The following is a 26,559-nucleotide window of genomic DNA, read 5'->3' as shown; positions in this document are numbered from 1 at the left end:
ATTTGTTTTGTAAATAAAAATGTTTGGAAACCAACATGTTAGCATGTTTGAGCTAAATACAGTAGAACCTGACTGCACTCATTTCAAGACTCATTGAAAATGATAACATTACAAATGTGAAGTCCACTTAAAAGCACACTCTGATGATCCTTTTAAAATAGTTTTCATTTTTAAAATACTCTTTCTTTGATATAGTAAATCAAAGAAATATAATTTTAACATTATATATATATTGTTATCCCAAACTATAGAGATGCATGGAAACTATGAGAAAAATCTTAAATAAATATGTAGCACTAAAGGACCTGGTGCATAATAATTACAAAAGAAATAAAAATCTTAAAGAGTTTGAAAAAAATAGAGAATTCAGTGTACATTTTGCTCATGTTAAGATTTTTCTTGTGAACCTCCAAACCTAAACTGACTAGGTGATAAAAAAAATTGAAGAAACTTCTGCATATTTAATTCATGATTTGTATACTTGGACCTAGCAATACAAATATATGACTGCTCTGATTAAGTGCCACTTTTTCACTTTTTCTTTTAGTCATGCAATCCCAGTAAGTTTCACTAAAATAATATAATATTCAGGTTGGAATTTTAAGTATGATTTCATTAATAGCATGACAGCCAGACATAAGATTTTTCCTTCTCTATATTTCATTCAGCCCATCTGAATCCAAAATGTTTCTTATATGATATACACTGAAACCAACATTTTACCCAGCTTTTACTCATGATTTGTGTTATATCTCCCTAGAAGGATTAAATCTTTGAAGTCCCTTGTGTCATTTTGAACAAATGGCTGCTGCTAAATCTTTTACTCAAAATTCCAGAGGGGGCTTAGAAAGGTGAGTTCTAAATTCATTTTGGCTGACCCAGATTAGCTTGTTTGGGAGTAAAAATTCTACAAGGAATTTGCCAAGAGATCGTGTGTAGGAGCTCCTTTTCCTTCCAAATTCCTAAAAACATGCATTGATTTTTTTTTTCATTTTAATCCAGACTTTCTCAACAGCAACATTATTGCCAATGTGGCTCAATAATTGTTTACTCATGGTTATGCATTGTGGAGTGTGTGGCAGTATTCCTGTCTTCAACCCTCTAGATACCACTACCACCTCTTGCCCTAGTTTTGACAAAAATATCTCCATGCATTGCCAAATGTTTCTCGGGGGCAGGGGGAAAGAGAAACTACTTCCATTTAAGAACTACTGATTGATTAATATAATTTTTATTTTTAACAGTATTATTAAAGTGTAATTTATATACAAAGATGTACACATATTTAATGTGTCCAAATTGATGGGTTTGGATATATACAGGCTACCATAACCACATCCCACACCTCTCAAATTTTCTCATGCCCCCCATAGTAAAAACACTGAGATTTACTTCTTTTTTTTTTGGTGCTGGGGATCAAACTCGGGACCTTGTGCTTGCAAGGCAGGCACCAGAACCACTGAGCTAAATCCTCAGCCCTGAGACTTACCTTCTTAAAGGATTTTGAAGTACAGCTATAGGCACTATGTTGAACAGCAGATCTCTAGAACTTATTCATTTACCATATTTTAAGCTCTATATCTATTGAATGACATCTCCCAATTTCCCCACCCTAGATTACCACTGATTTAATGCCTTTAATATAATTTGATTTTTTAAAAAGATAACTAATTACATTGGCAGTTTAACCAACAGATAGAGATGTAAGATGTGTGATCAAAATATACAGTGAATGTTTAAATTAAAAATGAAAAAGCTTACTACTGTGAAAGACTGATTCCTTTCAAAATACTCTTCTGTGCTTCAAACACACTTATCCCATCATTTTACCACTTTCTAAAGCAGTTCTGGAAGTTCTCTTTTATGAATGTCTTTTCTAGGCTGTAGTAATGTCTTGAATCAATTAAAAATGTTTATGAATTTCTGTCAAATAAAAACATCACGGTGTGTCCTCATCCACCTCATTCACCAGATTTGCACTTTGTAACTTCTGTCTTTCCCCAAAAATCAAAGTGATTATGAAAGGATAAGTGTTTTGATCCACTCAGGACATCAAGGCAGCCAGGACAGTGTAACTAAAGAGTCAGGAAAGAGGACTTCCAGACCTGCTTCAGAAAGTGGCAAGAATGATGTGAAAAGTATGTGTGAAGTGAGGTACAGTATTTTTTTTGCAATTTATTTTTCATAATTTTCAACCACACATTATACTTTAAGGAAATATTATGCATATGCACAATACAAACAGGGTAAATATTGCCTTTTTCACATCACTCTTATTATGTGACCTACAACATGTAATATTGTCTCATTTGTAGATTATTGAGCAATTGAGAGTGAAACAATGATAAAGATAAAAGTTAATAGATGACCCATAAACTAATATTAAAATAAATAAGAACTGAAATAACCAGTAATTCTTTCTACAGCAAGACCATTTTTATATTTTATTTCCCTTTTAAGGAGCTATTTTTCATTCATAGCACTGTTGTAAATTATGCACAGCAGACTTCTTCATTTAATAGGTTCAGGTCAGAGAGTGATTGTATTTCAGCAGTTGGTATTCAGGGATTTTGTAATTTATGAGGTTTATTAATTTAGCAGATTATTTGCTTAAGATGCCACTATCTCTTCACCAAGCATTCACTGTGAGAATTTCTGGTCAGCACTGCATATTTGAGAGAATCTTCAGTATTTAGAACATTCTCATAATCCTCAAAATTATATAAATTGCATAAAAATTGGCCACAAGAAGTGAGTAGAAGAGAAGTAAAAACCTATTTGTTCATTTTGTGAATGTGAAAGCAGGTGGGTAGAAAACTGGAAGTTAAAGGCTGAGGGGCATATTATGTCCATGGAAGATTCAAAAGAGAATGAAATTTGGGGAGAGGGAGCAAGGCTTTTGTAGGAAATGCTTACAGAATTAGGCCTTCTAAAGTGGCCAGTCCTTACCATTTGTGAGAGGATCTTAAATTGGTTCACTGCTTTTTTAGTGACATTATAAAATAGACAAGAATAAAAAGAGGAACAAAAAGAGCAGGGAGATCTCCTGGGTGATCCAAAATGGAATGTAAAGACAGTGCCAAATGACTCTGAGAGGTATAGGCAAGCTTTTTCTCAGTGTTTAGAAATATGAACTGTTGCCACTAGGATATATGTAAAACAGGACATTCCAGCTAAGAGGTATTAAATAAAATGGTATTGTTTGCAGGGGACTATGTATCCACTATACTCCAAAGCTGACCCTAGGGTCCTCTCAGTGTCTACACAGTCAGTGGTTGGTCAGTGGTTGTCTAAATGTAACCATCTACTGGAGGACTCCTTAGATTACAGACACATTTTAGAACATCCTTCTGTAGGGAAAGAGCTTGCCTTGATAATTAGAACCTAGTCAGCCTCATTAAAATGAGTCAGATTTATTTTCCTTAAAATAAGCTGTCCATGTTCTATCCAGACAATTGTCTTTCATTCCTTTCTCTTTCTCATACACATTTGTTTCAAGAATTTGCTCTCTGGTGCCAGTGGTGGTCTCCTCATTGCCCTTGCACATGTGTCCAGAATTTCCTCATCTTCACATTTTACTCATTTCTTTTCTCTCACTGAGAGTTCCTTCCCACGCCTTGCTACCTGCATCCCATCATCCTTGAACCTTGGACTCCAAACTCATCTCTAACTGAGTCCTTATTCCAGCTCCACTCTTCATGCCCTCCTTGAAATCACATCATTAATCTCCAACCACTTACAGTCCTTCGAGCCAGGACAGTCATCTGTCATTGCTATTCATTGTGTATTTTAATAGTTTAGGTGTATAGGTTTTATATTCTTAATCATAGAGTAGGGACTGTAAATATAGAGGTGATTAATACTTCAGCGTATCTTTTACACATTAATTTGTATTTTAGAAATATTTTAAGTGAAATTAATTGAGAAGGAGGAGGAGTCTCTTTGGTGCTTGTATAACCTGAGATTCAGACATTCCACTTCTTTCTCTCTGAACTTCCCTTCTGTTCCAAGCATCTTTCTACTTGTACCATGAACCTAACTGGCTTTCTGTTTCCATGTTCTCTCACAACTTCTAAAATTGCATTGTTCCCTATAGGCATTAATAATGGGTTAATTAGGCAGATTAATACCTGTGCACAAGACAGTCAGATTGTGAAAGTTAACATGGGTTTTGTGAATATTTTATGTATATCTGTGTATTTGTGTGCTGCCCACTGTACAGGGATGCAGTGCTTACATATATAGTATATAGGTAAACGAGGAGATAAAGTGCTACAAGCTAATAAATACATTGAAAATTATCTTTCTTCATCTACATTTACTGAACATCTAAAAGAACAAACAGAAGTCTCAATGAGACTTTTAGAAATTCATTTTTAAAGAATTTGATTTTCTTATTCCAGCCCTTTCATACCAATGCACTCTTCCTCTTCTATGTGCATTGAACTAAGGTTATAATCCCTTGCAGGTGAGGCCTGGAAATCTAAGGGAGAACCTTTGTTCTTGTATAATTAACCTAATTTCACTACTTCAGTATGATAGCATTAAAATTTGGTATTAATTCTATATCATCCTGTATGTCTTTAGTCTTCAACTTTACATGACAGAGAATGTACCCTCCTCTGTCTCCTTTTTTCTTTCTGTATAGCTATTTTAAATGTTCACAGCTTTTCTTGAAACTTAGCAATCAGATAAAACTGTCTTGATTGATGTTACAGAATCATGGATTTCCCCACCAAACCAAAGGAAGCCTTCCTCATTATCTCTGGTCTCTTCAGCTAGGCCATGCTCATCTTCAGGTAAATGTACTTATTTCCTATCTTCCCAAATCAGCTATCCACTTTTCTCCAGCCAGGCTTGGCTGTAAATTGACAAGATCTCCAGTTGTCTTTGTGATTTCCCTACAGAGTGCAGCTGGGTCCCTTTCAGTTTAAAAGAAACAGGTGTGGGGGTAACGCTGCTCAACCTTTAAAAAATTGCTGTCATAAAAGGCAGAGTTGGAGTAGCAACTTAAATCTGTTCTTTTTTTTCTTTTTCTTTTTTGAATGGCAGAGACATTGTTCTCTCATGGAATAGAAAACTTACAAAATACAAAATAGCCTAATTACAAGGCATCAAGCTTACTGGCTCCTTCCATTTGTTGTTTAATTTTTGGACAAGAAGAAACTTTGATATTCAAGCTCACAGCTTTCAAAAGCCCCAAATATACTTAGAAAAATTAGAAACAGTGAGGTCAGCAGGGAATATTAGCTTTGAGTCCTGCCAAATTTGGTAAACACAGGAGAGATTTGTTGTAGTAGAAGGAGTGATGAAGTAGGAATTAAAAGGCTTGGGGTTTTGTCTCATCTGACCTTAATCAGCTGAGCAATCTTTGATAGGTCAGGAAAGCTCTCTGGACCTTAGAATTCTCATCTCTAAAATGAGGAATTTGAACTAGATTATTTCTCAGTTATATTCCAGTTCTAAAATTCAAGGGCTCAAACTGATACTTAGACCTATTTAAATTCCATTAGTGCATAATAAGTGCACCTTTTTGTTATTTTCTAGATATAATTAAAGAAGTTTAGAAACAAAACAGTTACAATGTTAGGCATAAGACCAGAGATAGTAACAAACAAGAAAATTGAATTTCTGGAGATATGATGGGAAAATATGCAGCAATTAGTGTTTCATTGTTAGACGTGAACATGTATAAAGTTAATTAAGTTTTAATGCCTTGAATATCTAATTATTTAACTTACTATTACTTGTAAAATTATTATTGCTCACATGTTGGCAGGTTAGCTGGGATTGGGTTCGTCTAGGTTAGGGTCAGCTGGTAGCTCCACATTAGTCCAGTGGTATTTGGGTGAGTTACAGTGACACTACCCCGTATGTTCTTTTACTTTCTATTCCAGAGATGTTCGTTTTCTCTCACTGTGGGCAGAGTTCAAGGATAATCTCCTTAATTGATAGGTCAGAAAACTGAAAACCAGACAAGTTAAGTAATAATAAAACTCATCTCAAATCAGATGAAGGGAAAGAGGAAGAGTCATTAGTTTTCATAATTACAAAATCCAAGAACACAGGGCTGGGGATTTAGCTCAGTGGTTCTGGTGCCTGCCTCACAAGCACAAGGCCCTGAGTTTGATCCCCAGTACAAAAAAAAAAAAGAATCCAAGTACATAAATGGTAAGATTTAAGGGTACAGCTAAATTTATTGGCTGAGATGATGTCAGTAGGCTTGCTCCTTGTGGATAAAAAGTCAGCTGCCTGACACACTGGCCTTTAGTGTTCACAATGCCGAAGACAAATATTCTACCTCGTTGTCCATGTAACATTTGCCAAAACATTCAACTAGCTGAGTTAGAGATGTGAACTTACAAGAGGCACATGTCTGGCCCTGAGATAAGAGAAGTAGGCCCATTTGATGTTAGTGTGGAGGAGAGGGAAAGATGATGAACAGACACAAATTTACAGATGTCCACTCAAGTACTTACCTAAAAGTTTACAAGAGTGGCAGAGCCAGGACTGAAACATTTTTTAAGTCCTTGACAGTAATCTTTGATATACCTTGAATGAATTAGTGTGTTCTCTGCCTTTTTCTAGTAATAGTGAAAAACAGTATTGGCTACTGAAGAATCAATTCCAACTCTAAGCCCTGTATATGCAGAAATGAGGCCTTGAATATAGTCATCTCACATCTCTGGATTTTGGAAACATATTTGGGCCACACATTTTAATCTCTAGTGATTCAACAGACTGAGGCCGATCAGATTTACATAATAGCTGACTCTATGTTTTAATGTCTGAAATAAATGGCTTCTTGTACTGGTAAGAGTGATTTTACATACTTACATATACAATCCCACTATAAAATTTTGGAAAAGAACCTACAGCTATTATTACTATGTTTTAGTGTCTTGTATTTATCTTTTTTGAAATAGATCATGGGGACCCCGCTGCAGACAGGCAGGTCTGTGCACACCCTACCGAGGTCCTGAGTCGCACGGAAGATGCCAAATCACCCCGCTGCAGACAGGCAGCCACCTGGTTCCACACTACAAAGATGCAGAGGACACCAGACCACCAGACCAAGGTACTGAGTCCCACTGCTCCCAGCCCAGAGGTAGGGGCTTCTGAGCCGCTGTCCCACTGCTCCTGGTCCAGAGGAAGGGGTTTCCCAGTCACCATCCCTCCTGCTGCTCCCAGCCCACAGAAAAGGGGTTTTGGGTCACCATCCCTGCCACTGCTCCCAGCTCCTGTCCCACCTCTCCCAGCTCAGAGGAGGTAATCCATGCAGGCACTAACAGCCCCCTGCCCCAGTCGAAATGAGAAAACATGTAAATAAGTCTCAAAACCAGACTTCCAGATCACCTACAGCAACCCCAAAGGGAAATGAGATGGAACACTCTGATACTCAACCACCTGGACCCACTGAACTGGCAACAAAAGGGGATCTGGAACAAATGAAATCAGAAATAATTTCTCAGATAACAGGAGAAATTGTGCCCCTAGTGCAAGACATGATTAATAAATCTAGCAAGGAGCTCAAGAACATGATGGAATCCCAACATGAGAAACAAATGGAATCCATAAAACAGATGCAAATAGATTTCCAGGACATGAAAAACTCCACTGAAAGTCTACACAGCAGAATGAGCCAATGTGAGGACAGAATTTCAGATATAGAAAATAAGATTGCAATTAAAGACCAGGAAAAGAAAAATTGCTTCAAAATTATAAGGGAACATGAGAAATCAATCCAGCAACTGCTAGATGATGCAAAGAAGAATAACATAAGACTGATTGGGCTCAATGAAGAAACAGGAGAGAGTGCAGATGACATAAAAAATCTCTTCACAGAAATAATGGCAGAAAACTTCCCAAGCATGGGAAAAGAGCTTGACATACAGATAAGTGAGGCATATAGGACTCCAAATAGCCTTGATCAAAAACAACTACACATAGGCATATAATTTTTAAGATTCCAGAAACACAACAGAAGAACAAAGTTTTACAAGCAGTGAGAGAAAAGAAATAAATCACATACAAAGGAAAGCCCATCAGAATCACAACAGACTTCTCAACACAAACCATCAAGGCAAGAAGAGCTTGGAGTGACATATTCCAAGCCCTAAAAGAAAACAGCCTCCAACCCAGATTGATGTACCCTGCAAAACTATCTTTCAAAATGGATGGAGAAATAAGATACTTTCATGACAAAGAGCACCTTAGGAACTTCATGAATACCAAACCAGCACTCCAAAGAATTTTACACAATATCCTAGGAACAGACATTGAGGACCACAAGCCTAGGAAGCAAAGCAGAATGAACCCATCTGGCATGGCAAGAAATTAAATGTAAAGGGGGAGAACCCAACAAAAAGAAAAAGTCATGGCAATGACAAGTCAATATGTTTCAGTTATAACCATCCATGTTAATGGTCTCAATTCACCAATCAAAAGAAATAGACTGGCAGAATGGGTCAAGAAGCAAAATCCAACAATATGCTGCATACAAGAAACACACTTCATTCAAAAGGAAACTCATAGACTGAAAGTTAAAGGGTGGAAAACAATACTGCATGTGACAGGAACCTGAAAAAAAGCAGGAGTAGCTATCCTCTTTGCAGATCAAGTAGATTTCAAACCAACACTGATGAAGAGAGATGAAGAAGGACACTCCATCCTTGTAGAGGGAAGAAACAAAGAGGAAGAGATGACAATCATAAATATCTATGCACCAAACACTAGTGCACCCAACTATATAAAACAAATAGTAACGGACATGAAAAGTCATATATGTACAATTGTAGTGGGGGACCTCAACACCCCACTGTCACAAATAGACAGATCAACTAGACAAAAAATAAGTAATGAAATACTAGAACTCAATGGAACTCTTGAACAAATGAATTTAACAGATGTTTACAGAGTCTTCCACCCCACAAAATCAGAATACACATTCTTCTCAGCTGCACATGGGTCATTCTCCAAAATAGACCACATACTCACACATAGAACATGTTTAAGTAAATGCAAAGGAATTGAAGTTATCCCCTGTACATTATCAGACCATAGTGTGATGAAATTGGAGATCCGTAGCAAAAGAAACTCAAAACATTTCATAAACACGTGGAAATTGAACAACACACTTCTGAATAACCAATGGGTCACAGAGAAAATTAAAGAAGAAATCAGACAGTTCCTTCAATTAAATCACAATGACAATACAACATATCAGAATCTATGGGACACAATGAAAGCAGTCTTACGAGGGAAATTCATAGCAGTGAATATGCGTATTAGGAAAACAGAACAAGCCCAATTAAACAACCTGATGCTGAACCTCAAGCTTCTAGAAAAAGAAGAGCAGGACAACCCCAGAGCTCATACAAGGGAGGAAATTATAAAGATCAGAGGAGAAATCAATGCAATGGAGACTAAGAGAATGATACAAAAAATCAATGAAGCCAAGAGTTGGTTCTTTGAAAGAATCAACAAAATTGATAAACCTTTAGCCAACCTTGTCAGAAAAAGGAAAGAAAAGGCCCAAATCCATGCAATTAGGAATGAAAAGGGTGAAATTACAACAGACCCAGCAGAAATACAGAGGATCATCAATACCTACTTCCAGAAACTATAAGCCAATAAGATGGACAACACAGAAGAAATGGACAGATTCCTAGATACATATGAATTACCAAAGTTGAACAAAGAAGACCTAAAAACTCTGAACAACCCTATATCACCCAATAAAATTGAAAATGTAATTAAAAACTTATCAACTAAGAAAAGCCCAGGCCTTGATGGCTTCACTGCTGAATTCTACAAGACATTTAGAGTGGAACTGCTGCCACTACTGTTTAAACTCTTCAATGAAATTGAAAGAGAAGCAATACTCCCAAATTCATTTCTGGAAGCAAGCATCACCTTGATCCCCAAATCAGAGAAAGACCCAACTGAAAAAGAGAACTATAGGCCAATCTCACTAATGAACATAGATGCAAAAATCCTTAATAAGATAATGGCAGAATGCAGAAGATCATCAAGAAGATCATACACCCTGATCAAGTGGGATTCATCCCAGGGATGCAGGGATGGTTCAATATACGAAAATCAATTAATGTAATACACTATATCAATAGAGCCAAGGACAAAAACCATATGATTATCTCCATAGATGCAGAAAAAGCATTTGACAAAATCCAACATGCATTTATGATGAAAACCCTACAAAAAATTGGAATAGATGGTCTCTACCTCAAACTGATAGAAGCCATCTAAGAAAAACCAACAGCCAATATCATACTAAATGGTCAAAAACTGAAATCCTTCACACTAAAATCAGGAACAAGACAAGGATGTCCACTATCACCACTCCTGTTCAATATAGTTCTGGAAACATTAGCCATGGCAATTAGACAAGAGAAAGAAATAAAAGGAATAAAAATAGGTAATGAAGAAGTCAAATTGTCATTATTTACAGATGACACGATACTCTATATAGAAGACCCCAAGAACTCCACCAAAATCTTCTAGACTTAATAACCAAATTCAGTCAAGTAGCTGGTTACAAAGTTAACACACAAAAATCAATAGCTTTCCTCTACGCAAATGACAGACTCACTGAGAGAGAAACAGGGCAAATAATTCCTTTCACAATAGCATCCAAAAAAGTGAAATACCTAGGAATCATCCTAACAAAAGTAATGAAAGACCTCTTCTTTGAAAACGATGGCACTCTGAAAAGAGAGATTGAAGATGATATCAGAAAATGGACAGACATCCCCTGCTCCTGAGTAGGAAGGATTAATATAGTGAAAATGGCCATACTTCCAAAACTGCTCTATAGATTTAATGCAATTCCAATTGAGATCCCAGCAGCATACTTCATAGACCTTGAGAAAACAATCCAAAAATTCATTTAGAACAAGAAGAGACCCAGAATAGCAAAAGCAATTCTAGGTAACAGAGACATGGCAGGGAGTATCACAATCCCCAACCTGCAACTCTACTACAAAGCTACTGTGATAAAAACAGCATGGTACTGGCAAAGAAACAGACTTGAGGACCAGTGCAACAGATTAGAAGATGCAGACACAACGCCAGACACACTCAGCCTTCTCATCTTCGATAAAGGAGCCACACACCCTCACTGGAGGAAAGATAGCCTCTTTAAAAAATGGTGCTGGAAAAATTGGGTTTCAACTTGCCAAAGATTAAAACTAGACCTGTATCTCTCACCATGCACTGAACTACAATCAAAATGGATTAAAGATCTAAATATTAAAATAGAAACTCTGAACCAGTTGGAACAGAGGTTAGGTAGAACCCTTGAAGACATCGATGTAGGAAAAGATTTTATGAACAAAACCTCAGTTGCCTGTGAACTAGCACAAACAATCAACAAGTGGGATCTCTTCTTATTAAACGGCTTCTGCACAGCAAGAGAAACCACCAGCAGTGTGAAGAGACAACCCACAATGTGGGAAAAAATCTTCACCTGCTATTCCTCAGACGAAGGTCTACTGTCTCAAATCTATAAAGAGCTTAAAAAGATCAGACCTCCCAAATTTAAAGACCCAATCCAAAAATGGGCATCTGAAATGAACAGACATTTCTCAGACAAAGAAGTAGAAATAGCAAATAAATACATGAAAAAATGTTCAACATCACTGGGCATTTGAGAGATGCAAATGAAAACAAGGCTGAGATTCCACTTCACTCCAGAAAGAATGGCTGCTATCATGAAATCAACCAATAACAAATGCTGGCAGGGCTGTGGGTAAAGAGGAACCCTGCTCCACTGCTAGTGGGAGTGTAGACTGGTGCAACCACTGTGGAAATCAGTATGGAGATACCTCAAAGAACTAGGACTGGAAGTCCCATTTGACCCTGCTATTCCACTACTGGGTATCTTCCCCAAAGAATTAAAAGAATCATACCACAGTGATATATGTGCACCCGTGTTCATAGCAGCGCAGTTTGTATAGCTAAAACTTGGAAACAGCCCAAATGCCCATCAACTGGAGACTGGATAAAGAAAATGTGGTTTTTTTTATAAAATGGAGTACTACTCAGCCATAAAAAATGAGAAATTAGAGACATTTATAGCTAAATGGATGCACATTGAGGCAATACTCTTAAGTGAAATAAATAGGACACACATGAATAAATACTGAATAGTTTCTCTGGTGTGAGAAACTGAAAGTGTAAATAAGGACTAAAATGTATAGTAGGTAACGTGAAATAGGAAGAAAAGGGGCAAAGGGGAAGGAAGTGGGAGGGCTGGGGAAAGGATAGAAGGGAATGGGATTAATATGAGAAAATGGAAAAATAGGAACAAAATCTTTGTAAACAGGGAAGAATGGAGGGGTTGAAGGGAGGGCTGGGCAAGGGTGAAAAATAAGAACCAAGAGAGACTATGTAAAGATGCAAATTTCCAATGATGAATGTCATTATATTGTATACCTAAAAGGTACCAATGATTAGAATGAATAATCGATAATGTAAAAAAGGAAGAAAAGGTCCAAAGGGGTAGGGGTAGTGGGAGGGGCAGGGGAAAGGAAAGAAGGGAAAGGAAAAATGATGAGAAATGGAAAAAATGGAAATAAAGTCTTTGTAAATAGGGAAGGGTGGAGGGGGCTAGGAATGGGAATAAGATAAGAACCAAGATGCATTATGTAAAGGTACAATTCCCAATGAGAAATGTAATTGTGTTGTATACCTACAATGTACCAATAAAAGAATTTAATAAAAAAATACATATATATTAGCTTTTAGCTTTTCCCCAGCATTTTAAATATTAGCATTATTTTTTACAATTTGCTCTGTTCTGTATTTCTGCTTCTCATCATTTGCAATATCAGAGGTATAAATTGTGTAATCACTTAGACTTCTAACAGGTTAGTACGTTTTTCATAAACTTGACTCTGTAAAGGCATATTTTCACAACACTGACCTTCTGTAAACATTTTGCGTGTACTTTCTAAATAAAGAAAGAAATGTCAAAAAAAAAAAGAAATAGATCATGGGTTGTATTATAGGCTTTTCTAAACATAATTAGTTCTGCATTAGTTTCCTCAGGCTTCAGTAAGAAAGTGGCACAACTGAGAAGCTTAAAACAACACAAATTCTTGCTGCACATCTTTGGAGGCTAGCAGTCTGCAATCAAGGCCTTGTTCCTACTGATCCTTCCCTTGCCTCTCCTCAGCTTCTAGTGTTTTTCTGTCATTCTTTGGCATTCATTGGATTGTGGCTGAGTACCTGCAGTCTCTGGTTCCATCTACACATGGCCTTCTCCCTATGCTTCCGTTTCTTCACTTAGCCTTCTTATGCAGACACCAGCCAAGATGGATTAGGGTCCCTCCTTTCTCTGGTATGAGCCCATCCCAAGGAAGTATATGGACAACAACCCTTTTTCTAAATAAGGTCACATTATGAAGTGTTTAGGGTTAGGACTTCAATATATCTTTTTGGAGGAGACACAATGCAAATCATAGCAGTTCTTGACAGAAAAAAAGGTTAAAACGAAAGAGAAGCTGCTGGTTGTAATATCCTCCAATAAGTGTGCACTTCCTCCTCCAGGCCTGCCCTGACCGTTTTTCTCTCTATTTCTTAGTCAGAATTTCCAAAGCAGAAAATCTTAGAAGATAATGTCTTATATTTACCTTCTCAGAGTGTTTTTATACATTAATTTATCATGTCTTACACAGATCCTTCAGGCAAATCTTATCACTTTTTTTTTTGCTTAAATTCTTTTATTGGTACATTTTAGGTATACAATAGGTTTACATTTATCATTGGGTGCTTGTACCTGTACATGATGTATCTTGGTTCTTATTTTTTTCCCATTACCTGTGAGCCCTTCACCCCTCCACCCTTCCCTATTTACATAGACTTCGTTTCCATTTTTTTTTTTCTCATAATTTTTCCTTTCCATTCTTTCCTTTCCCCATCTCCTCCCACCACCCCTACACCTTTGGACCTTTTCCGATTTCAAAGTATCAATTATTAGTTATTAATCCTTTTAATCTTTATTTATACTCTCAATTTCTCACACTAGAGAAACTATTTGGTATTTACACGTGTCCTATTTATTTCACTTAAGAGTATGGCCTCAATATGCATCCATTTAGCTATAAATGACTCTAGTTTCTCATTCTTTATGGCTGAGTAGTACTCCATTTTATAAAAAAAAACCCCACATCTTTATCCAGTTTCCGGTTGATGGGCACTTGGGTAGTTTCTAAGCTTTAGCTGTTACAAACTGTGCCACTATAAACATGGGTACACATATATCTCTGTGATATGATTCTTTTAATTCTTTTGGGAAAATACCCAGCAGGGGACTAGCTGGGTCAAATGGGACCTCCAGCCCTAGTTCTTTGAGGTATCTCCACACTGATTTCCATAGTGGTCACATCAGTCTGCACTCCCACCAACAATGGAGAAGGGTTCCTTTCTCTCCACACCCCCGCCAGCATTTGTTATTTGTTGATTTCTTGATAGCAGCCATTCTTTGTGGGGTGAGGTGGAATCTCAGTGTTGTTTTCATCTGCATCTCTCGAATGATGTTGAACATTTTTTCATATGTTAATTTGCTGTTTTACTTCTTTATCTAGAAATGTCTGTTCATTTCAGATGCCCATTTATGAATTGGGTCTTTGAATTTGGGGGTTCTGATTTTTTTAAGTTCTTTATACATTCTAGATAGTAGCCCTTTGTCTGAGGTACAGCTGCTAAAAATTTTTTCCCACATTGTAGGTTGTCTGTTAGCTCTGTTGTTGGTTTCTCTTGCAGTGCAGAAGCTTTTTAATAAGATGAAATCCCAGTTGATTCTTTCTGCTAGTTCCTGTGCTATTGAGGTTTTGTTCATAAAGTCTTTCCCTACGCCAATAACTTGAAGAGTTCTACCTAATTTATCTTCCAGCAAGTTTAGTGTTTCTGTCTTACTATTTAGATCTTTAATCCACTTTGATCTTAGTTTAGTGGACAGTGATAGATATGGGTCTAATTTTAATCTCTGGCAGGTTGAAATCCAGTTTTTCCAACACCATTTATTAAATAGGCTATCTTTCCTCCAATAAGGGTGGTTGGCTCCTTTGTCAAAGATGAGATGGCTGAGTATGTCTGAAGTTGTTTCTGCATCTTCTAATCTATTCCACTGATCCTTGGGTCTGTTTCTTTCCAGGTACCATGCTGTTTTTATCACAGTAGCTTTATAGTATAGCTTCAAGTTGGGTATTGTGATACCCTCAGCCATGTCTCTGTTGCCCAGAATTGCTTTTGCTATTGTAGGTCTCTTCTGGTTCCAAATGAATTTTTGGATTGTTTTCTCTTGTTCTGTGAAATATATAGTTGGAATTTCAATTGGTATCAGATTAAATCTACATAGTAGTTTTGGAAGTATGGCCATTTTCACTATACTGGTTCTTCCTACCCAGGAACAAGGGATGTCTTTCCATTTTCTTAGTGCTGTAGTTTTCAGTGTAGAGGTCTTTTGCTTCCTTTGTTAGATTGATTCCTAGATATTTCACTTTTTTGGATGCTATTGTAAAAGGAATTGTTTCCCTAATTTCTCTCACAGTGAGTCTGCTCTTTGTGTATAAGAAGGCTATTTGTTTTTTGAGGGTTGACCTTATATCCAGCTACTCTACTGAATCTGTCAATTAAGTCTAGAAGTCTTTTGGTAGAGTTTTTTGGGTCTTCTATGTAAACTATCATATCATCAGCAAATAACTATAGTTTAACTTCTTCCTTTCCTATCTTTATTCCTTTTATTTCTTTCTCTTTTCTAATTGCTGTAGCAAATGTTTCCAGAACTATATTGAACAGGAGTGGTGATATTGGGCATTGTTGTCTTGTTCCTGATTTTAGCATGAAAGTTTTCAGTTTTTGACCATTTAGTATGAGGTTGGCTGTTGGTTTTTCATAGATAGCCTTAATCAGGTTGAGATAAAGACCTTCTATTCCAATTTTCTGTAGTGTTTTTATCATGAATGGGTTTTGGATTTTGTCAGATGCCTTTTCTGCATCTATTGAGATGATCATATGGTTTTTGTCCTTGACTCTGTTAATATAATGCATTACATTTATTGATTTATGAATATTGAACCATCCTTGCATCCTTGGGATAAATCCGACTTGGTCAGGGTGTATGATCTTCTTGATGAACCTCTATATTCTGTCTGCTTGTTGAGTATTTTGTTGAGTATTTTTGCATTTATGTTCATTAGGGAGATTGGCCTGTAGTTATCTTTTTGGGTTGGGTCTTTCCCTGCTTTTGGAATCAAAGTAACACTTGCTTCCAGAAATGAGTTTGGATGCCTTGCTTCTCTTTCAATTTCCTTGATGAGTTTAAATAATGGCATTAGTTCTTCTTTAAATGTCTTGTAGAATTCAGCAGTGAAGCCATCAGGACCTGGGCTTTTCTTTATTGGTAAATATTTTCTTACATTTTCAATTTCACTCATTGTAGTTGGGGTATTTAGAATTTCTATATCTTCTTCATTTAACTTTGGGAATTCATATGTTTCTAGGAATCTGTCCATTTCTTCTGTATTTTCCATTTTGTTAGAGTACAGGTTCTTGAAGTAGGTATTGATGATCTTCTGTATTTCTGCTGGGTCTGTTGTGACTTCCCCTTTTTTGTTCTTCATTGCATGGATTTGAGCCTTTTCTTTCCTTTTTTTGATAAGGTTGGCTAAAGGTTTATCAATTTTATTTATTCTTTCAAAAAATCAACTCTTTCATTCATTAATTTTTTGTATCATTCTCTTAGTCTCCATTGCATTGATTTCTGCTCTGATCTTTATAATTTCCTCTCTTGTGTGAGCTTTGGGTTTGTTATTCTCTTCTTTTTTTAGGTGTTTGAGGTTCTGCATTAGGTTATTTATCTGAGTTCTCTCTGTTTTCCTAATATGGGCATTCACTGCTATGAATTTCCCAAGCAGAACTGCTTTCATTGTGTCCCATAGATTCCTGTATGTTGTACTGGAATTATCATTTACTTGTAGAAACTGTCTAATTTCTTCTTTAATTTCCTCTGTGACCCATTGGTTGTTCAGGAGGGTGTTATTCAATTTCCAGGTGTTTGTGGGAGTTTTGCAGTTTCTCATGTTATTGATCTCAAATTTTATTGCACTATGGTCTGATAATATACAAAGAGTAATTTCAGTTCTTTTACATTGACTTAGACATGTCCTGTGCGCTATCATATGGTCTATTTTGAAGAATGACCCATGTGCAGCTGAAAACAATGTGTATTCTGATTTTGTGGAGTGGAACACTCTGTAAATATCTATTAAGTCTATTTGTTCAAAAGCTTGGTTCAGTTCTTGAATTTCATTGTTAATTTTTTTTCTAGATGATCTGGCTATTTGTGATAGTGTGGTATTGCGGTCCCTCGCTACAATTGTATTAGTGCTTATTTGGTTTTTCATGTCCATTAATATTTGTTTTATATAGTTGGGGGCATTTGCACTTGGTGCATATATATTTAGGATTGTCACCTCTTCCTCTCAGATTGTTCCCTTCACAAGGATGTAGTGACCATCTTTGTCTCTCTTAATTAGTTTTGGTTTGGAATCTACTTTGTCTGCAAATAAGATTGCTACCCCTGCTTTTTTGTGGGTTCCTGTCAAGTGGAGAGCTGTTTTCCATCCTTTTACTTTCAGTCTATGAATTTCTTTTTGAGTTAGGTGTGTTTCTTGTATATAGTATATTGCTGGATTTTGCTTCTTAATCCATTCTGTCAGTCTACTTCTTTTGATCAGTGAATTGAGGCCATTAACATTGATAGTTATAATCAATAGATATTGACTCATCCTTGTTATGATGTTTTACTGTTGTTGGCTTTTATTTATTTTTCTCCCTTTCCCTTTAGTTTCTTACCTTGCCTAGTGGCTTTCCTCTGTTGAGCCTCATGGAGTTGTAACCTTCGTTGCCTTTTTCTAGGATATTGCTTAGAATTGTTTGGAGTGCTGGTTTGGTGTTCATGAAATTTCTCAGGTGTTCTTTTTCATGGAAGTATCTAATTTCCCCATCAATTTTGAAAGATAATTTTGCAGGATACAACAGTCTAAGTTGGAAGTTATTTTTTTTTAGAGCTCAAAATACTTGACTCCAGGCTCTCCTTGAGTTGAGGGTTTGTGTTGAGAAGTCTGCCATGATTCTGATGGGCTTTCCTTTATAGATGATTTGTTTCTTTTCTCTAACTGCCTATAGGATTTTGTTCTTCTGTTGGGTTTCTGGGGTCTTGACTATTATATGTCTAGGTGTAGATTTTTTTGATCACGGCTAGGTGGAGTTCTATATGCCTCACTTATCTGTATGTCCAATTCTCCACCTCTGTCTGGGAAGTTTTCTACTATTACTTCTGTGAACAGTTTTTTTTATGTCAATTGTATTTTCTCCTGTTTTTTCGTGGACTCCTATCAGTCTTATGTTATTCTTCTTTGCATCATCTAGCAGCTGTTGAATTGATTTCTTATGGCTCCTTACTATTTTTAAGAAATCTCTGTTTTCATGGTCCTTCACCACAATCCTGTCTTCTATATCTGATATTCTATCTTCAGATTCTCTTAATCTGCTCTGCATGCTTTCAATGGAGTTTTTAATCTCCTGAATATCTGTTTGAATCTGTTTCATGGATTCCATTTCTTTCTTAGGTTGGGCAATCATGGTTTCCATTTCTTTCTTATGCTGGGCATTCATAGCTTCCAGCATGTTTCTGAGCTCATCTATTTTTTTTTTTTATCAGTTTCTGTTCTAGAGCCTTTAATCATGTCTTTCACTCTTCCCACCATCTCTGTAGTTATCTGGGAGATTATTTCTGCTTTGAATTTTTCTAGAGCCTCATTCATCTGTTTTGTTACTTCCTGTGCTATCGGTTCAGGGTGTCCAGGTGGTTGATTATCAGACTTTTCCACCTCATTTCCTCCAGAATTTACCTTTTGGGAGGTGGAAGTCTGAGTTTGTGACTTGCTTAAATGTCTTCTCATTTTTATTTTTGGTACTGTAATTGGCTTAGTTCCTGGGTTGATATTTTGAAGTTACTTATTGTAAGTATTTTGTTGATGTATTTAGAACCCCTATGGAATGATTGCTTCTCAAAGGTGCCTTCCAGATATAGCTGGTCTTTAGGTTTTGAGTCTCTAATGGCTCTGAGGCTATCTCATTTTCATTATACAAGGAAGGACAACTGATTAGATCAATCACAACACCTTAGCCCAAGTGATACAATCAGCAACACCGTAGCATCAAATGCATCTTAGAGAATGACAATTTGTGGTAGTTATTAATCTATCACCTTTAAAAATGAAGGGCCTCCTTCAGAGTATGTCTCTGCTGTCACAGTAGACAACATGAGCAACAGTGTGCAGTTATAAGTCAATGAGTCTCATTAAGCTAGTCCCGGACCCTTGAGATTCAGGCAGATTTCTGCCTGCAAGTCCCAACTTGAGCTCCCTGTCCTCCTACAGGGTTGCACTCTGCAAGATTCTATTGCAGGTTTCAGCTGCCTTTCCCCTGAAGAAAGTCCAAGTTCCAGTGGCAGCTGATGATCCATCCAACTTACCAAGCACAATGGTCTGGTGTGCCTTTATTGCAGAGATTCTCTTCACTTTTCCATTGGGCTTGTTTTCATCAGGAAGCCTGAGAGAGGCCCTCTCTCTGTTGTTCACTTCTGCAGCTCAGGACAATGGCTTTTATGTCCCCCTGTTCCTCTACAGTGTGGAACCAAGTAGCTGCACAGCAAAAAGGCCTGAAGCAGGGGGAGGGGGCAGGGCCTGTTGTTGGAGGTGCCCATGCAGCCAAGCTGGTGGCTGGTGGCCATGCCCTGGGGGGTCCTCCTCCCCCTGTCTTGGTCACAAGCTGGTGGAGCAAGCTGGAGGAAGCAGGTCCCAGTCAGCCTGCAACTGCTTGGCCCCAGTCGGGCCTGCTCCTCATCACTTTTAAATAAGGGGAAGAGATGGGCGGGGAGACAGAGAGAGAGAGAGAGAGAGAGAGAGAGAGAGAGAATATTAGAGAGGGAGAGAGAATATTATCCAAGATTATTCAGTTGGGTGATAAAACTTAGACTAAAATGAGAATGTTGAATTCTGATATCCAATTTTTTCACGCCTCAACTGTTTCCTAATACCAGCAAGACTCTGATTTGTTGACTTTCAAGTTGGTCTTTTCTTTCTACAAGTGCACAGCTCCCTTGGACTGTCCCATATCCAGCCATGGCTCTGCTTTTCACCATACACTGATGACTCACACAGTTTTAGTGTGTGTGCTGCCAAAGCAAGTACAACTCACACAACTTTAAACTTGTCCTGAGATCTTTCCCAAACTGTCTGTCTCTATTTCTACCCCAAAGTGGATGTCTTCACTGGTAGTTCCCTTAAGTAAGGCAAGTCAGCCTTTTTTACCTCTCCACATCCATTCTTCTCAAATTTTCCCACCTCTGTTAGTGGCTGCACCAAGAGCCCAAGCCAGAAATTTGGGACTTACTTCCTCTTCTATATCCACACAGGCATCTAACTCATTACAAGGTCACATTGCATTTACCCTCAAACTCTATCTAGTCTCTCTTTTCCTTACCAGCCCATTTATCACCACTTTAGCTTAGTCCATCGTCAGTTCTGTCGTGTTGATTTTCCCTCCCCAAACCTTTCCCTGCCCCAATCTACCCTCTCCATTGTCGCTAGGGTTATTATTAAAATGGCAAGCCAAAGTTCTTCAATGTGGACAAGATATCAGAAACATCAGAGGGAAATATGGCAAGAAGGTACTTCCTTTATTAAAAATATACAAAGGTAGTCTCAGATTTCCAACCTGTCCCAAAATATCAAATATTCAAAGAAGAGTTGGGTAAATAAAAATGTTTGTGAGTAGGGGAAATTGTATATAAGGGAACTGAGGACTATTTAATGTTTCTATAAATATAAAATTGCTCTACAAAGTAAAATCTACTAATTAAAAGATTAAAGTAAAAAGGATTAGGATTAGACTATCATCATTACAAATAAGTATAAGAATAATATAAATAAAATTGAGCATAATCACTTTTATATATTGGAGCAGGTCTGGAACCATGTTTACGGTTAAGCAGACAGAAAGAAACCTATTTGTTCAATCATATTAAAATCCAACTTGCTGATATGCTGCCTTGCTCTAAATTGCAAGCTTCATAAGCACTAAAAATTGGCTGACCTACTTCACCATAGTAATTGAAAGGGATTATTACTGACAATTATCAAGCAAGCAATAGTAATAGATAATTTACTTTCCAAATATTTTGCAAGCAAGCACTTTAAAAAAAAAAAAGGGAAACATTAGATTGTTGTTTCTTGTCAAATTACAATGCATCTTTTATTTCTTGACAAATAATTCATACTGCAGTATTTTTTACAGCCCATAGTTCTAATGTGGTTGTAACATTTTTTATGTCTACAGACACTTTGCTGGGATAAGAATTCAGTACAATATAGTGAATTAGCCCACCCAGCCCTCATTATGCTTGATAGTCTCATGATCTTGGCCTCAGCACAGCTTGGGGAAGGGAGCTTTCAGAGCCAGATTTTTGCCCTTGGAGGTAAAATGGGATCATTTTCACTGTAAATGTTAGCACTCCTCCTGCCTCAGATATTCTATTACAGGTTTTCCAAGACATAAGAATTTTGTCCTAACCTTAGTAAAGAATACAGTAAATGTATGGCACGTTTGCTGCATAGCTTTCTCTTCCCACAGGATGGAATAAAAATCACTATATATTTAGCAGATACTACTTAAGGGAAGAGGTTTAAGACCCTAATGATTTAGGATATATTATTTGGTAATATATTGATTTATTTTTAGGGAAACTATGTTTTGAGTTTAAATTAATTTATTCTCATTGTAGCATGTTTCCTGTCAATATGCTGCTGACCAGAACTCCATTATTCCTTAATTATAAGCTTTCATAACAGTTTATGTGGCTTCTTTTGTTTTACTATAAGGTTAAATTTAAAGCAAAATATGTATTGGTACTCAAGAAATACTTGCATGAATTTGGTTCTCCTTGAATTTTCCTACAAAGGCTCTGCATTAATAAGCTTCTCTATGTCAATGAATCATTTTTCCCCTTAACCTTAGGGAAATGCACTGTTTCTGTATAGAAAATATACAGGAAAAAGAGTAAAACTAATCCTCTGTGTTTATGATTCAACTATCAAGATTTTGTACTATGTAGTTAGGCCTATGATGATTGCATCACTTTTTTTCTGTCATTGCTTCCTAACAATATAGTAAATAGCTATTTCCATGGCATTTCCATTGAATTAAGAATTATAAGTAATCTGGGAATATTGTGTAGATTATATGCAAATATTACACCAGGAACTTGAGCATTTACAGAGTTTAGTATCAATGAACAAAACTAAGAAACAATTTTTTTTGTGGAGCTGGCATACTAGTTGAGGAAAGCAAACAGTAAACCAGAAAACAAAAGCAAATATTTTCAGATAGTAATAAATGCTATGAAGAAAACAAGCAGGGTAATATGACAAAATAAACCTCAGGGTTTATTAGGGTCAAGAGTTTGAAGAATATGACAGGCAAGGCTCAGAGGTAGTATTTATGGGTATTTCAGCCCTAGATCTAAATAATGAGAAGGAACAAGCTAAAGTACAAAGTGAGCACTTTCTTGGTATAACAACCTCTGAGCTTAGAAATTTTAAGAAACAGATTATTTTATAATCAAGGCTCTAGATGGAATATCCAGTTGGATACTTCAAAGATCTCTCATCAGTATAAGCTTAAAACCAATTCTAGATCAAGAGACCTCAGAAATGGTTCTCTTTCCTGATCTTCCATACCTCAGTAAATGGTTCTATAAGTCAGCTTTCTCATTACTAGGAAAAAATACCTCACACCCAGTAACTTAAAGGAGAAGAGATTTATTTTGGCCCACAGATTCAGAGGTTTCAATCCATGGTCAGCTGGCTCCAAGGAAGAAACATTGTGGCAGACAGACATGGTATAGGAAAGGTGCTCAACTCATGACATTTGGAAAGAGAGAAAGAAGGGAAAAACCAAAGATGAAGGGCCCATGGATGAAATATAGTTTGCAAGGTCATGCCCTCATGACCTACTTCCTCAAACTAGACCCCAACCTCTATTAGCCCATTGATCTATGAACCCAGTGAGTTAGTGCACTGATGAGGTTAGTGTCTTCAGCATTTAGTCACCTGTTCTGGAGTCCCTTAATCCAGTCAAGTTGATGAGTCAAGTTGGCGATCAAGATTAACCAGCATAAGCAAATTAACCCCTTGTTAATTTGACCCCTATTAATGTGTCCTTAAACTATACTAAAACTCCAAATAAACAAAATAGAGAGCCATAATTCCACCTAGCATGATCACATGCACTATCCTATCTACAATTAAAAACATACTGATGTCTTCCCTAAAGTCTTGACAGTCCCAGCATTGCTCAAAAGTTCAAGTCTAAAATCTTCTCTGAGACTCCTCTAAGAATCTCTACAAAATTCAAAAAGAAAGATTTCTGTTCCCTAGATATAATAGCACAAGGTAAATATTCCCATTCCTAAAAGGAGAGATAGAATAGAAAAGGATTGGACTGGGCTGAGGACTTAGCTCAGTGGTTCTACCACCTGCCTTGCAAGCTTAAGGTCCCAAGTTCGATCCCTGGTACCAAAAAAAAAGAAAAAGATTGGACTGAAGCAGTATCAAAGCCTACCAGGATAAATATTAAGCCCATAGCTCCTTATTAAGCATCAGAGGTTGATGGTGACGAGTTGTGACCTCCAAAACACTTAAGCTCACACAGCCTTTGTCTTAGGTAGGTTAAGCTCATTGCTGTTGCTTTCCTAAGAAGATGTTCCACATTCCTGGGGTCTCCAACTTCCTGGGATTTCCACTGCATCTTTTGCTTCACTCTCACAGATTCATGCATTACACCCTAAGAGTATCCTAGCAGGGACTCTGAACCTGTGAAACATTGCGTGGCTTCTCACATCTTCCTTTGAAATCTGGATGGAAGCTTTAGTGATCCTATAACTCTTGCATTCTGCATATCTGCACAACCAGCATCACATGGACCATATCAGCATCTGCTACCAGCTCAAGCAGTAACAGCCCACATAGAGACCAGGGCTGCAGTGGCTTATGAATGCCTGGGTGGTAGAGCATGATGCAATGAATCCTGAGGTACTAATTCCCTAGATGGACCTTTTCAAACAGGAGGCTTAAGGCTCTCTTCTCAAAAGGTTTACACTTTTGTGTCCTGAGCTTGCAATTTGTGGGGTCTTGCTGATTCCTGAAATGCCCTCAAGGCATATTTCTCCCTGTCCCACTTCAGAGTACTTGGTTTCTTTATAATGGTGTTAATTCCTTCAGCAACCACACCTTCTTGGGCCCTAAGTTTACAAATGCTTCTTTTTGGCCAAATTGAACACTTTTCAAATCTTTCTGATCTGCTTTTTGTTCTAAATTCTCAGTATAATCTGGCTAAAAGCCAACCCTATCCATGTCACAACCTGAACAAAGAGCTGCCTTGAAATTTCCTCCACTAGATCAATTAGTCCACTACTTTAAACTCAGCCTCACATAAAGTTTTAGAGCATGGACAAACATAAAAAAAATTCCTAGCCAAAATGAAACCCAAATATGGCTTCTAGTCTACTTCCAAACAGAGTCCCCCTTCCCATTTGAAACTTAATGAGCCTAGCATTTGCTGCCTGCATTCCTATCAGCATAGGAACTTTATGACCTCTGACCAGAATCACTTGTCAAGTTCTGCTTACACCATATAGGCTTTCTCTATCCCACTTCTTACTGCGAACAGATCCAAAATTTTCTGAGCCACACAGTCAAATATAGTTATAGCAAAAATCCCACTTCTCTGGTACCAATTTTCTGTACTACTCAGCTTTCCTATTGCTGGGAAAATATACCTAATAAGTGCAATTTTAAAGGAGAAAAAGGTTATTTTGGCTCATGGTTTTAGAGGTTCAAACCACTGTCAGCTGACTCAAAGGAAAAGACACTATGGCAGAAGTTTGTGGTAGAAGAAAGCTGCTCAGCTCATAGCATACAGGAAGCAGAGGTCAGGGGAAGAGCCAGAGAGAAAGAGCCAAGGGCCAGATATATTCCCCAAGGTCATGCCCCGTAACCTACTTCTCAACTAGGCCCATTCCTAATAACCCAGTCAGCTATGGGTTGATCAACTGATAAGATTAGTGTACTCACAATCTAATCACCTCTCTAGGAGTCTCTTAATCTAACCAAATTGGCTATCAAGATTAACAAGCACAATATTTCTATTATGTACCTCATTGGTTAAGTAAGACATCCAGAAATTATTTTTGTTATCTCCTTCTCTCAATTTCTATATATAATCTTGCCCTAAAACCTATCTCTAAAACAAGTCTGTCCACATTTCCCCTCTTACAATATGAATACAAGTCAATATGATATTTCCACAGAAACTATTTCAATCACCTACTAATCATTCTCATTGCTGTCACTTTCACTGTTGGCATCCTTCAAGCCATGTCACACAAAACTGAGGGAGTTATCATTTAAAAATATGTTTTTACTTGAGAAGCTAAGGCATGGAGATGGAAAGTTCAAGCAGCCTGAACAACTTTCTGAGACCCTGTCTCAAAATAAAATATTTTTTAAAGCACTTTAAATGGTAGAAGACAGTCTCAAAAAATCAATATTGTGTGATTCAATTTGCATGGGATGTCTAGAAATAGGCAAATCTATAGAGATAAGAATTAGGTTAGTGGTTGCCTAGACTCTAGATAGAACTGCGAAGAGGAAATGGGTAGTGGCTGCTTATGAATGCATAAATTCTTTTTGGGGAGAAAAATTTTTCTCAAATTAGATAGGGGTGATGATTGTAAACCTGTGTGAATATAGCAAAAAATTTAATTGTAATACTTTAAATGGGTGGTGTGGATATTTCAATAATGCCGTTAAAAAAACCCTGTTAGGTGATAGATTCTGTAGTTTGTGGGTTGTATGTTTGAATATATTTGCCAAAATTTTGTAGATGAAGGTTATGTACATCAGAATATATAAATTTTAGCTAAAAAGAAATATAAAGTTATAATCGAGTGAAGATAAGGAATGGAGAAAAGTACAGGTAAAATAAAAATGGCAGAATGTTAATTGTTGAATGTGAATAATAGGTGAATAGGGTTTCATTATAATCTGTATTATAATATTCTGTAATGAATATTCTGTAATAAACCTTGCTTTAATTTCTGATTGCCAAAAGTAAAATTAGGAACAATGTTAGAGAAAGATGGAGCAAAGATCTAGAGGTTTGCTAATTTTAGAAAAACAATCTATATTTAAAATAGGATTAAAGCAAGAGATATGTTAAAAGATATCTGTTGAATTTCTATGTGTTATATTTTTCAGCTTCAAGTTAAAATTCTTTTTTTTTTTTTTTGTCAGAGAGAGAGACTGACAGAAAAATGTGTATACACTTGAGCAGTTCACCATACTAATAAATGTCTGGAAACTAATGGCCACAATTTTGAGCACTTCCTGTAATTGTAGAAGCCAAAGG

At 37.0% G+C, this 26,559-nt stretch overlaps 1 long non-coding RNA gene across 2 annotated transcripts in view; it reads left to right on the top strand.

Annotated features, from left to right (window-relative positions):
- Nucleotides 1-13,618, top strand: part of LOC110346135 (uncharacterized) — a 45,893-nt gene extending 32,275 nt beyond the window's left edge. For both annotated transcript variants that reach the window (XR_015453097.1, XR_002389974.2), the window contains 2 exons: nt 4,719-4,799; nt 6,927-13,618. This is a non-coding gene — a long non-coding RNA (uncharacterized LOC110346135). The remainder of the gene's footprint in view (nt 1-4,718; nt 4,800-6,926) is intronic.
- The last annotated feature ends 12,941 nt before the right edge of the window (nt 13,619-26,559 follow it).

This window comes from Heterocephalus glaber, unplaced genomic scaffold (assembly GCF_053883595.1).
Source record: "Heterocephalus glaber isolate CG9 unplaced genomic scaffold, H.glaber_assembly_v1.0 deba00001457, whole genome shotgun sequence".
Classification (NCBI taxonomy): domain Eukaryota; kingdom Metazoa; phylum Chordata; class Mammalia; order Rodentia; family Bathyergidae; genus Heterocephalus; species Heterocephalus glaber.
Note: the sequence above shows the minus strand (reverse complement) of the source record. Positions and strands in the feature narration are given on the sequence as shown.